This window comes from Alexandromys fortis, unplaced genomic scaffold (assembly GCF_014885135.2).
Source record: "Alexandromys fortis isolate MF-2015 unplaced genomic scaffold, M_Fortis_MF-2015_v1.1 scaffold_167, whole genome shotgun sequence".
Classification (NCBI taxonomy): domain Eukaryota; kingdom Metazoa; phylum Chordata; class Mammalia; order Rodentia; family Cricetidae; genus Alexandromys; species Alexandromys fortis.
This window is the reverse complement of record NW_026068050.1, coordinates 3723592-3735793: the sequence shown is the minus strand read 5'-3', so window position 1 is coordinate 3735793 and position 12202 is coordinate 3723592. Positions and strand designations below refer to the sequence as shown.

General features: G+C 37.1%; 1 protein-coding gene across 2 annotated transcripts in view; it reads right to left on the bottom strand.

Moving 5' to 3' along the window:
- Positions 1 to 12202, bottom strand: part of Ddx10 (DEAD-box helicase 10) — a 164205-nt gene that overhangs the window by 104078 nt on the left and 47925 nt on the right. The window lies entirely within an intron of this gene.

The following is a 12202-nucleotide window of genomic DNA, read 5'->3' as shown; positions in this document are numbered from 1 at the left end:
GAAGTAAACTGACACATATTAAATACAAAAATAAGTCTTGGATCTAATATGAGATTGTCAAATGTCTCAAGCTGTAGTCAAAATATTTTATTTCATTTCAGCAGCAGAAGTGAAACTAAGACTGCAAACACTTTCCCTGGCCAAATCTAAAGAGGGGTTACCTAATTTACTTGAAATTTAACAGCATATTGTCATCTCCTAATGTTACCAAAAAAATATATACTTGAGCTAAAACTAGGGCATAGGAAACTTAGTATTTTCTTCTTTATAATATAAATATTATGATTAATTTTGCTTATAATTAATAATCCAAAAGATGGAGGTGAGGATTGAGTACAACTCAAAGCAGCCTATTTTTTTAATTCAGCCCTATAACTGTTGTGTCATCAGCATAGTTTTAAGCAAATAATAGGTTATTATTACACTTATGGCCTCAGAGTAGAGATGCTACCTCATCTTGAAGAGCTGACAGAATATCATTTTGATATATTCCTCTGCCTGTGTTTCAGGTCTATATTGTAGTTTATTTCAGTGTATTGTTTAATTTGAAGGTCCATGAAAATCTCATGTAACGTGGACCTGGTGCCACAGTTCCATAATCCCAGCAACTGTGAGGTGAAGCCAAAGGAATCTTGTGGAAAGTATTCAAGAGAAGGTAATTACACAGCTTGGGTAGATACCAAGGGATGCTCCATCATACCACATGGACACTTGCTCAGCTATGCTCAGAGCAGCCTTATTCATAATAGCCAAAGACTGGAAACAACCTAGATGTCCCTCAGCCAAAGAAAATGTGGTATATTCACACAATGGGGTATAACTCAGCTGTTAAAGAAAAAGGCGTCATAAAATTTGCAGGCAAATGGATGGAACTAGGGGGAAAAAATCATCCTGGGTGAGGTAACCCAGACCCAGAAAGACAAACATTGTAATGTACTCACTCGTAAGTGGATATTAGTTATAATGTAAAGGATAACCATGGTATAATCCACAGACCCAGAAAAGCGAAGTAACAAGGAAGGCTCAAGGGGAGATGCTTAGATCTCCCTGAGAGAAGAAAACAGATTTCACAGGTGGACTGGTAGTGGGTGGGGATGGGAACAGGAGAGGTTGGCGGGAGAGTACTGCAAGAGAGGACTGGAAAGGGAGGCATCTTGAGGTGAGGTAGTGCAATGTAAACTCACAGAAATTTACAAGGGTGACCTCAGCTAAGACTCAAACAATAGGGGATATGTAGTCTGAACTGGCCATCTCCTGTAACCAGGCAAGACTTCCAGTCGAGGAACTGGGACACCAAGCCACACAACTTTGACCTACAATTTGTCTTGCCTACAAGATGTAACAGGGTAAAGATGGCACAGATATTGCGGGAGTGGCCAAGGACTACTACAACCTGTGAGGCCCATGCCAAAAGAGGTAGCCCACCACTGACACTGCCTGGAACACCAGGACCCAGAAGCTGAATAGCCCAGAGGGAGAACCAAAACAGAAACAAACGCAACAGAAAGGGGGAAAAAGAGAGAGAGAAGGGGGAGGGAGGTTATACTCTAGGTTGATGCCTAGCCCAATTGTCAGAGGCACTATCCAGCAACGGATGGGGGAGTAGATGTAGAGACCCACACTCAAACATTAGGTGGATCCAGGGAACCCACCTGGAGAGGAGAGGAGGGACTGTAGGAGCCAGAGGGATAAGGAGACCACAAGAAAACCCACAGAATCAACTAACCTGGGTTCATAGGGGTTCGCAGAGACTGAACCGACAACCAGGGAGCCTACATGGGACTGACCTAGGCACTCTGCATATATGGTCCAGTTCTGTAGGTTAGTAGTCCTGTGGGACTCCTAACAGTGGGAGCAGCAGCTATCTCCAGCTCTTGGGACCCAATTCCTTGGGTTTGCCTTGTCCACCTTAATATGAGGTGAGCTGCCTAATCTTACTGCAACTGAATATTCTATGACTAATTCATACCCAAGGGAGGACGAGGAAATTGGTTCAGTGGTTGAGAGCCCTTGTTACTTTGTAGACGACCTAGGTTTTACTCCCAGCACCCAAATGGTGCCAAACAACTGTGTATAATTCCTGAGCACTGAGTCTACAGGTGTGGCACACCACACTTAACATGGGAGGAACCTTTTTATTTAATGAGAGCTAATTTTGTTTTGCTACTGATCTAAGACAGTTATCTAAAGAGAACATGAATCTAGATTGTATAAATATAATAAAATATAAAGGCTTACATTCTAAAATTTATGAAAGGATTTTTAATGTTCTGCTTTTAAAACAAAACATGATCTATTTGACCAAGTCTAAGAATTTTGAAATTTTTTTCTTTGCAGATAGCCAATAAAATGAAAGTTCCATGCTTGGGATATGTTTGTTCTATTGCTGTGATAAAAACACTCTGACCAAAAGCCACTTGGAGAAGAAAGGATTCATTGGGCTACACTTCCACATCACCATCCATAATCAAGGAGACTAGCGCAAACTCAAGGCAGGAACTGAAATAGAGACCATGAAGGAAATGCTGCTTTGCTGGCTTGCTCTCCAGGGCTTACTTAGCCTGCTTTCTTATATACAGCAGACTACCTGTCCAAGTGTAGCACTGCCCACAATTGCTGGTCCCTCCCACAATAACTTAAAAAAAATGCTCCCACAGGTTTGCCTACAGCCATTCTAACTGAAGCACTTTCAACTGAGGTCCCATCTTCCCAGATGGCTCTAGCTTCTATCAAGTTGATAAAGACTAGCCAACACAAGGTGGTTAACCTTTTTAACTTATATTTTCTACAAATATCTTAAAACTTAAGAAAGCATAACATTTTCTCTTTGAATAATAGTTATTTTGTCAAATATCAAACCTGAACTGTTTCTTGTATTCCTAGGTATAGAATGTTTACTTGAAACAGTAATTGCTTTTACCCCTACATTTTGAGCAAATTCAAATTTTTTTTCTCTTCAACACCTCAACAAAAATACACATAATACCCTGGTTTAGTTACAAAATTTTCTTCTCCTTTAGCAAATGACTTTGGTTATTGTACAGCATAGCACAAGTATAAAAAAGTTTTAAAACACAGTTTCCTAGCCCATTTAAAAGATGCTTAAAACAGTCAACATGAAAGAACATGGTACTTGGTGATATAGTACATCCTTAATCCATAGTAACTTTCAGATGTTAAGTCATTCCCGACATTTCTATGACCATAGATTTCTTATGTGCTAACTTGATTTTTTAGAGGTATCTTTTTAGAGTTTGAAAAAACGTTTATGCACTATGAATTCTCCCGACACTAGGGAGAGTAAACAGAAGAAAGCCCAAATGAGAGTTTAAGAAGCCTAGGAAATTAAGAAAGCAGTAGCACTTTTCCTCAGACAGCATCAGCCTCCCAGTACCACTTCGACAGTGCCCATCCTAATCTGGATGCCACGAAATGAGAGAGAAAGAAATACAGATCTTCCTTTATATCTATGAACTCATCGAGTACTCTGCAAGTCACAGTGAAACATAAGGCCACTAAACTTGTGCTCTGGATACAGGCATGCATTACAAAGAATTCTGTTCAAAAATAAACAGGACTACAACTATTATGTGTCGACTTTTAAAACAAAACAAAGCTAAAAAAAAAAGGAAAGAAAAACAATCAACAAGCTGAAGAAAAAGAGATTCATATGTACCAGTTGTTTAGTGACTAGAATGACTTTGAGGTATGAATCAAAGGTGTTCTACAAGGAGGAAAAAAACAAATGGAGCCTTCTGACAGTACTGCAGGAACACTTTAAACAATGTCAGTTCTCTAAAAAAGGAAGGCAAAGGGAACCTCACTGTGAACCATATCAGCAAATATTCTCCAAGAAAACAACAAAATATTTATTATGTAACATAAAGGCAGAAATACATATCATTCTACATATATGAAAATAACTTTCATTTGTTCAGCAATGGGCACTTATCTTCAGCTGCTGAAAGGCAAGCCTGACAAAACTGAACACTTCGGATACAGGATACAGAAGATTGCAGCTATCTTACCTGATAACTCAATTATTTTAGAAGCATCTTTTAGACAGTAGAAAAAAAAATAAATTCACAAACCAGAAAGTCTCCTTTCTTCAGTCTGCTTTCCTAATACCAAAATGTACTATGTAAGCTGCCAAGGGAGTAAAGCAATCAATAGTCCTATCCAACTGTGATATCAATAAACGACAACAATGACCAGTATAGAAAGACAGACCTAAAGATACAAAGTGGCACCCCTATCCTAGTGGTAACAAACACCTAGCTAATTGGACTCAAGGTCCACTCAATAGGAGGGAAATGTTCAACCTCAAAAGTGACATCTATATAACCCCCTTCCCCAAAGCTCAGGAAATACAGTGGAAGGGAGAAAGGAGGAATTAAGAGTCAAGGGCTAGCCGGGCGGTGGTGGCGCACGCCTTTAATCCCAGCACTCGGGAGGCAGAGGCAGGCGGATCTCGGATCTCTGTGAGCCTGGTCTACAGAGCTAGTTCCAGGACAGGCTCCAAAACCACAGAGAAACCCTGTCTTGAAAAACCAAAACCAAACAAACAAACAGGAAAAAAAAACAAACAAAAAAAAAAAGTCAAGGGCTAGGGAGAACTGAAGTAAAATAGTGTCTCGTGGCCATCACAAGATTACCACACTCAAAAAGTGACAGTACTTATGTTGCCTGAACAAGATCATGTCAATCAACAATCTAGCATGGAGACAGAGCTCAGAAGCCTCCACCTCTACTAAACAGCTATGGAGAGTTGATAGCTTCCTAGAGAAACAGAGTCATTTTTCTTTAAGGGTGTGACCCTTGATAGATCAAACATGCTCAAATGAATGGCCTACACCCAGGAGTAAATGGACAGCACAAACTGGACTTGGTGTGTGTGTGTGTGTATGTATTTGTATGTGTCTATACATATAAAGAGACATGGATGGATGGATGGATGGATGGATGTTATTTATTGCTTTTTTGAGACAAGGTTTCTCTTTATAACAGCCCTGGCTGTCCTAGAATTCACTCTGTAGACCAGGCTGGCCTCAAACTCACATAGCTCCACCTGCCTCTACCTCCCGTGCTGGGATTAAAGGCATGTGCTACCATGCCCAGCTATTGATGTGTTTATTTTTTTTAAAGGAGAGGAAAATAAATCAGTAAAGAGGTAGGAGTGGATCTGGAAGGAGTTGGAGGGAGAATGGGGAGTGAATATGACCAAAATATATGTATGAAAATTTCAAATGATAACAATTATATTTAAAATGAAGATAACAGTTTAGCAACTTGTCAGGCATGGTGATATACATACGTAATTCCAGCACTCCTGATGTTGAGGCATGAGGACCTTGAGTTCAAGGCCAGCTTGGGCTACGTGGGCAGACTGTTCAAAAAAGAAAAACTGATCAAGATCTAATAAAGGTGTATGAATTCCTTTTCAGCAGATTTTTTTTTAAATACAGGTTTAGAAGAAAACAAACACTGCTTCTAGAATTCCTGTGTTTTTTTCATTCTACCGCCAAAAAATGCACTGAAAGTATCTGCTAAAAGCAGAACAGGGAGAACATTTCACATAACTTCTGTAAATTCCTAATCTGGCAACCCTATTCAGAAAGTGAAATGATGGAGATTTAATGATAGAGTCCTAGTGCCCACTCCTTTTTCTCACCCCATGTTGATCACAACTATTTCACAAACTCTAGACCAAAGATCAAAGCTAGCTTGACAGATCTCACTGTCAGAATTTATGGCTATACCTTTTATTAAAACAAACAAACAAACAAACAAACAAACAAAAAACACTCATGGCCCTTTGTCCCTAAGGCCTTGGCATTTTTTGAAGTCTTAAATTATCCAGTAACTATGACAGTTTCCACTGTTGTCTCTAGGATCCAAGCGTACAATTCTGTGACACCAAATTTAACTCTTCATTATTTTAGTTAAAGATGTAAAGAGACAAACAATGTATTAAAAAGAGGAGAATTTTTTCTTAATCCATGTTTGATGTGTATCTAGAAAATTACTCTTGGAGTAATACATCAACCAATCAAACTATTTTAGTTTATTTGAAATTAGTTAAGAAGTAAGAGGTCACTAATAATTAACTTTCATTTTGACATATTTGAGCATTTTTCTAGGGAGATCAAGAAAGACTCCCATTAAAATAATTTCTTTAAAAGATTATTGGAGAATTAAGATGCCCACACATTTCACACCATTAAAACCCCCTGAAGTGAACAAATTAAGATTGACTGTAGTAGGTACTAGGTGAAAACTTTTCCTATTGTTACAGCACTTGTAATAAAAGTCAACAGTGAAATGTTTTTTACTGCACAAAATGTTCTTTTCTTTAACTTCGGAAGAATATATCTAATGTTTAAAATAAGGACAAGGTATTTGTTCTCCAGTAGAGCTTTATAATGTCTTCTATAAGGTGATTATGGCAAATCATTAGAGTTTGGAAAGGTTACCTCTGACTCAGACCTGGTAGGCTGCAACATTACTGCTCTCAATAGTTAGAGAGTCAATAAACTGCTCAGACTGAGTAAATGAACCGTTACCCCTGTATACTACTGGGACTGTCAAAAGCACTGACAGCTAGGACTTGCTAATAATTTTCAGCTTAATATGTGTAGACCTTCATTTTTTAATAACTTAAGAAGATCAAGAACAGCAAGTTCGATCCAAAAGGACTATTGTTCTATTCCAACTGCCAGAAAGGCAACTCAGAAGTTCCAGTGAATAAGTATCAATAATGATCACTTTTAATAAAAAGTACAAACTCAAACTTTGATTTTTAATATATTATTGTTGAAAATGTCATCTACATTTACTTAATGAAGTATTAACTTTATTTCTTTTTCATAGTATATTTATCATGGCTTCTACATTATGCTTTTACCAAATATATATTGCAGGGAATCTGCATGTATAGATCTCCATGCTATCAGTGTTTTATTACTTCTGCAACACTGTTTCCTCCATCTTATATCTACCCCAAAAAGCAGAAGTCAAAGGTCCCTAACTTGAAGCAGGAACAGTCCCACTCGAGCTGCTGAAATGCTTTACAAAGACAAGTCTGCTAAGCCCTTTCTCTACACTCCTACAATTCATGGGCCATGGTTTTTCCACGGAGCTCCCATCAGAAACAAATCACCGAGAGCAACACAACAATACAGAGGCAGGCTCACCAAGCAAGAAATTTACTACAAGGTATTTTGAGGCCAAAACATTTTTAAAGTTGACATTAACAAATATTTAGAAAGATTAGAATCAGAGGACCAAAAAATATTCCAGTTCTAACAGTTACTATCCAGCAAAATAAACTGTCTCAGACCATGGGGGGGGGGGCGCTACCTCCAGACTATTCCTTGTTCTCCAAAATAAAGAGAAAGGTGTGTACAGAACAGAATTATTTTCACAATAGATTTAAAACAGTCTTCCTGAAAAGCATCCCTGCTTTTAGTACTCAATGAAGTTGAACAGAGATTTGTGGCTAACTCTTTGAAAGCTGCTCAGCCCATCCCCTTATTATAAAAAGAGAATGCAAAAGATTAACCAAGTTCTATGAGATTATATCATATGCCATAATAAAATGAAATGGAAAACGTTTGAAAACTTTTCATTCATACCTTGTAATTGTACCATTTGTTTAATGAAACACATACTGCGGCAGGCAGCCCATATAAAAATTAGGGTTTGTTACATAGCTAGAAGTATAACACACACTTAGTGAATTATTTTGTTTATTCAATTTTCTACTCCTAATAATTTTTCAACATATTTTAGTGAATGACTCTGCTCATTAAAGAAGAACTATACAGCAATGACTAAAATAAAGCTTAGAACTCTGTGATGTTAACAGAATTTAGCATCATCTGGAACATGAGCCTCTGGGCATGCCTGTGAAACCTCTGATGGCTGACAAGGACACGACAATGGCTCACCCCTTCCCCACAGAAAGAAGCTCAGTGCTGCTTATTCTTTGCTCTTAGCCGAGTGGATTTAACACTTCTGACTTAGGAAAAGTAAAATAATAAGTTCATATTTCAATGTCAGTATTTGTAATAGTGTACTACAGAAAACAAATACATTCCTATTACAGCACTTTCCCCATCCTAACATTTTACCAAACCAAAAGCTTTATTTAAGTTTAACATTTGATATGCATTTATGTATGGTATTTTAAAGCCCTTGTAAATTGATAATATAGATTTTTTAATGAAACACACATTATCAAAGATCTTGAATACTCGTGGACATGAATTTGCACTTCATGTCTGCTTATTTACCACCAAGAATCTAGTTTCGTATTAAATGATATACATTTCCTCCTAGCAATCATAAGAATAAGATAAACAAGGAATGATGGTCCAGGAAGCTAAAAAAAGAAACAATGGAAATTTGATGCCTTCACCATGGTTTAAAATACAACCGTGAGGGGCACAGCCAAGGTTGCTTTGGTACCCAGGGATAAATAGGGAGGTTGGACCCAAATTAAATCTAGTTTGAATCCTGCCAAGTAGATAGTGTGGAAAGGCAAAAACACAATGTAACTAAATGTCTAATTGCTGAAGAATTATATGCACACAGAGAAGATAGAAGACAGGAAAAAGGTTGAAGCTAACAGATGATCAGGAAAAAGTAATGAAACAAATGGAGAATAACTAATTTAAGGGTCAGAAAACAAATAAATTAGGGCCAGAGAAACATTCAGGTAATAAAATGTAACTACTGTGGTTTACTACATGTCTAACATGTATATATATTAGATACATGTATTGAAATATTTAATTATGCCCTACAAAGATGCAGTTATATGTTAACTATGGTTTCTTATAAAATAAGTCTCTTCATGGCAATAAGAGGTATCAAGAACAAAAAAATTAAAATGAAGGAGAAAAACAGTTTCTAAGCTGACAGTCTGGGAGGAGAGTTAATAAGTTTGGTCAAATCTAAACAGAATCACAAGACAATTAAGAGAAACTTTATTATTAAGGCAGCTAAATGTTATTTTGTTTAATAATCTTATTTTATGTGTGTATGAATCTGCTTTATGCATGCGTACATGAGTGGGCACCACAAAGGCAAGAAAAGCTCACCAGATCCCTGGGCGCTAGAGTCACCAGCAGTTGTGATCAGTCTGACATGGGTGCTGTGAACTGAACTCAGGTCCTCTAGGAAAGCAGGAAGCATTCTTAACTGCTGTGCCATCTCTCCAGCCCCAAGACAGTAAAAATGTTAAGGTTGGTATTGATAAAGCTAAATACCCTTTTAGAAAAAAATCCTTGAGGGGCACACTTGGTCACAAAACTATTGGCAATTAGACCTAGAACCTTGACAAATATGGAAATTATCATAATAAAAAGTTTCAAATACATATACCTGCTACCAAATCCCAATAACCTCCAACTGAAAAAAGTTACTAGTATATTTTAAACAAATAATTGCATAGAACTGTAATTAATACATATAATTTATACAAATAGCTAGAGGAGCAACTGCATTTTTATAAATCAGTTGTTCTGACATCAAACATGAATCTTAGGAGGTTAAACATCTTTTAAATAGACAGGGAAGGAGACAGGATAAAAATGAAGGTGACTGGGGAAATCTTTATAGAGAGGAAGACTAGAGAGACATACGCTATAATTAGGGTGCTCCAATTTACCTGAGATAAACAGAGACTACAGGCTTCAGAAGACCACACCCCTCCCTAAGAACCACTTCACAGAAAACTTCAACACAGACCCAGGCTACAGTCAAAATTTGTTCTACATTTACTTTGTTTGTTCACAACTTTCCTATATCGAGAGATGGTTAATGTGTGTTTAGGTATGTGAGGAACTGCAAGAGACCAGTCTACCAAATAAATGACTTTACAACTTAGTCATCTTTCAACTAAGACTAATAAAATTAGAGAAACTAAGACAGGGCAGATGTGATTTACTAAAACACAATCATATTTTCTACAACTGTAAAGTTAGCAAAAAAAAAAAAAAAAAAAAAAAAAAAAAAAAAAAAAACCNAAAAAAAAAAAAAAAAAAAAAAAAAAAAAAAAAAAAAAAAAAACAAACCTCAGGGGCATCAGAATCCATGAAGAAAGAATATGGGGACAAACCCTCCGCAGCATGAGAGATCATACCTTCTTTGTTCCAGCCAGGCTGTACTGATGAGGGCCTCTAAAAGAAGCCACCCTGAATACTGTGAAAAAGTACTGACCGTGCACTACTGCAATAGCAGACCTAGAAAGGTGCTGTAGGAACCAAGTTACAAATGTAGTACCAGGTAAAGTCTGTATATTAAAACAACAGGTGAGTTCACTATGAAAACCTAAATAAACAGCATGGAAATAAAGTACCAGTAAAATCACAGGTTTGATTTAAAATGATCTCTTGCCTATTTTATACACTCACAAATATTAATGAAAGAGTTCATTATGATTATAATCTCACGGCAGTTAAAAAATACACTGTGATGCTAGTGAGCTTTACATCGACATGTATGTAGGACCATATGTGCACTGGCATATCTTCTTCTATGTAAGCACCATCCAGCGTCCAGGAGCATTCTAATAAACAATCTCTGGTAGAATTATCGCCAAATCAACATATTCCTTTTTAAATAGCCAACACAAATCACACTCAATAAAGTTTACTCTAAATTAGCAATCCTATGGTTTGAACAACATCTTTAAAGTAGAAAACTATAGAAACATTAAAAAGAAAATTAGTATAGCCAGTAGCTAAATATTAAAAAGAATGAACTTCCCATGGCCTTGAAATAACATTCCTTCACTTCAGAATTAAAGAAAAACAACCTAAAGTGAGAGCAGTCGATATTTATTTGTCAAGTATAACTATTTAAGTCCCTGAACGACCCTTTGAGCTAATGCTAACATTAGCCCCTCTTTCCAACATAAGAAATTCATAGTTTATACATGGCTGAATTAAAAACTAAACTCTTGAAGTTTTACTACTGAGTCAATATTAACTATTCCCCGAGACTGTCTCATTTAAAAAAAAAAAAAAAACCCTTCTTTATGTAAGGACCTGAAAAGCCATAATGGAACAATGAAAAAAAATACTCATAAATACATAAATATCTATAAGCTCAAGTATATATATTTGAATATATATAATATATGTATATATAAATATGAGTGCATATATATTTATAGAGGGGGAGGGAGGAAGGTGGGAGGATGGAAGAGAGAGAGCAAACTGTAAAAAGAAAAACAGCATTCAAGGCTTTATGGCAGAGGGGGGATTGGGGAGGAACAGCTAATAATAGGGCCATTTGTGGGATCATATGGAAACCTAATAGAGTAGAAGATTTCTAGATATATATGAAGGTGATCTAAACGGAATCCATAAACGGGGAGACAGAGCCCAAACTAAAAATCTCTTGTCAACAAATGAAGTCAGTTTTGAGAATGTGTTACACCTTATCAAGTTGGTGGCTGTTGCCAATGCTATTAATTGTTCCTCACAAAATGATGGTAAAGGCCATAATGCTGAAGACAACACCTACAAAACTCACTGAAAATGAAGAAGTCAAGCTGGTGCCTACATAGAGCCTTCACCCCTACTAACTGGTGTTTATGGCACTAGAAAGAAGGTACTGTGTGGGCTACCAACGGAGAACGGTAAATACTAACCTAGCTCCAAACCCTTAGATCTACAATGATGATGTTCATGTAAGATGCACTAGAGAAACAGAAGCACAAAGCTTGCAGGACTAACCAACCATTAAGGCCCACTACATGAGATGGAACCCATTTCCCCAACACTGCTTGAGTGACCAAGAACCTGAAACTAGATAGCCACGTACCTAAGGGGAAATCAAATACTACTGTTCTGCTAAAGGAATGCAGCAATAAAATGATTCCTAATGACATTCTGCTGTGCTCATGGATCAGTGTCTTAATCAACATCAGAGAGGCTTTCTTCTGCAGAAGATGGGAACAAACATACATATAAAATAATGTCTTTTTTAAAACTATCAATTTTAAAAAGGGATTTTATTACATTATAATTCCATTATGGACGTGATGCGTGTGCCAAGACATGCACACGAAAGCCACAGGACAACACTCAGGAGTCAGCCTCTCCTTCCTTCACGGGGCTTTAGGGATCAAACTCAAGTCACGGAGCTGAGTGGGAAGCACCTTACCTACTGGGCTATCTCAACAGTTGTA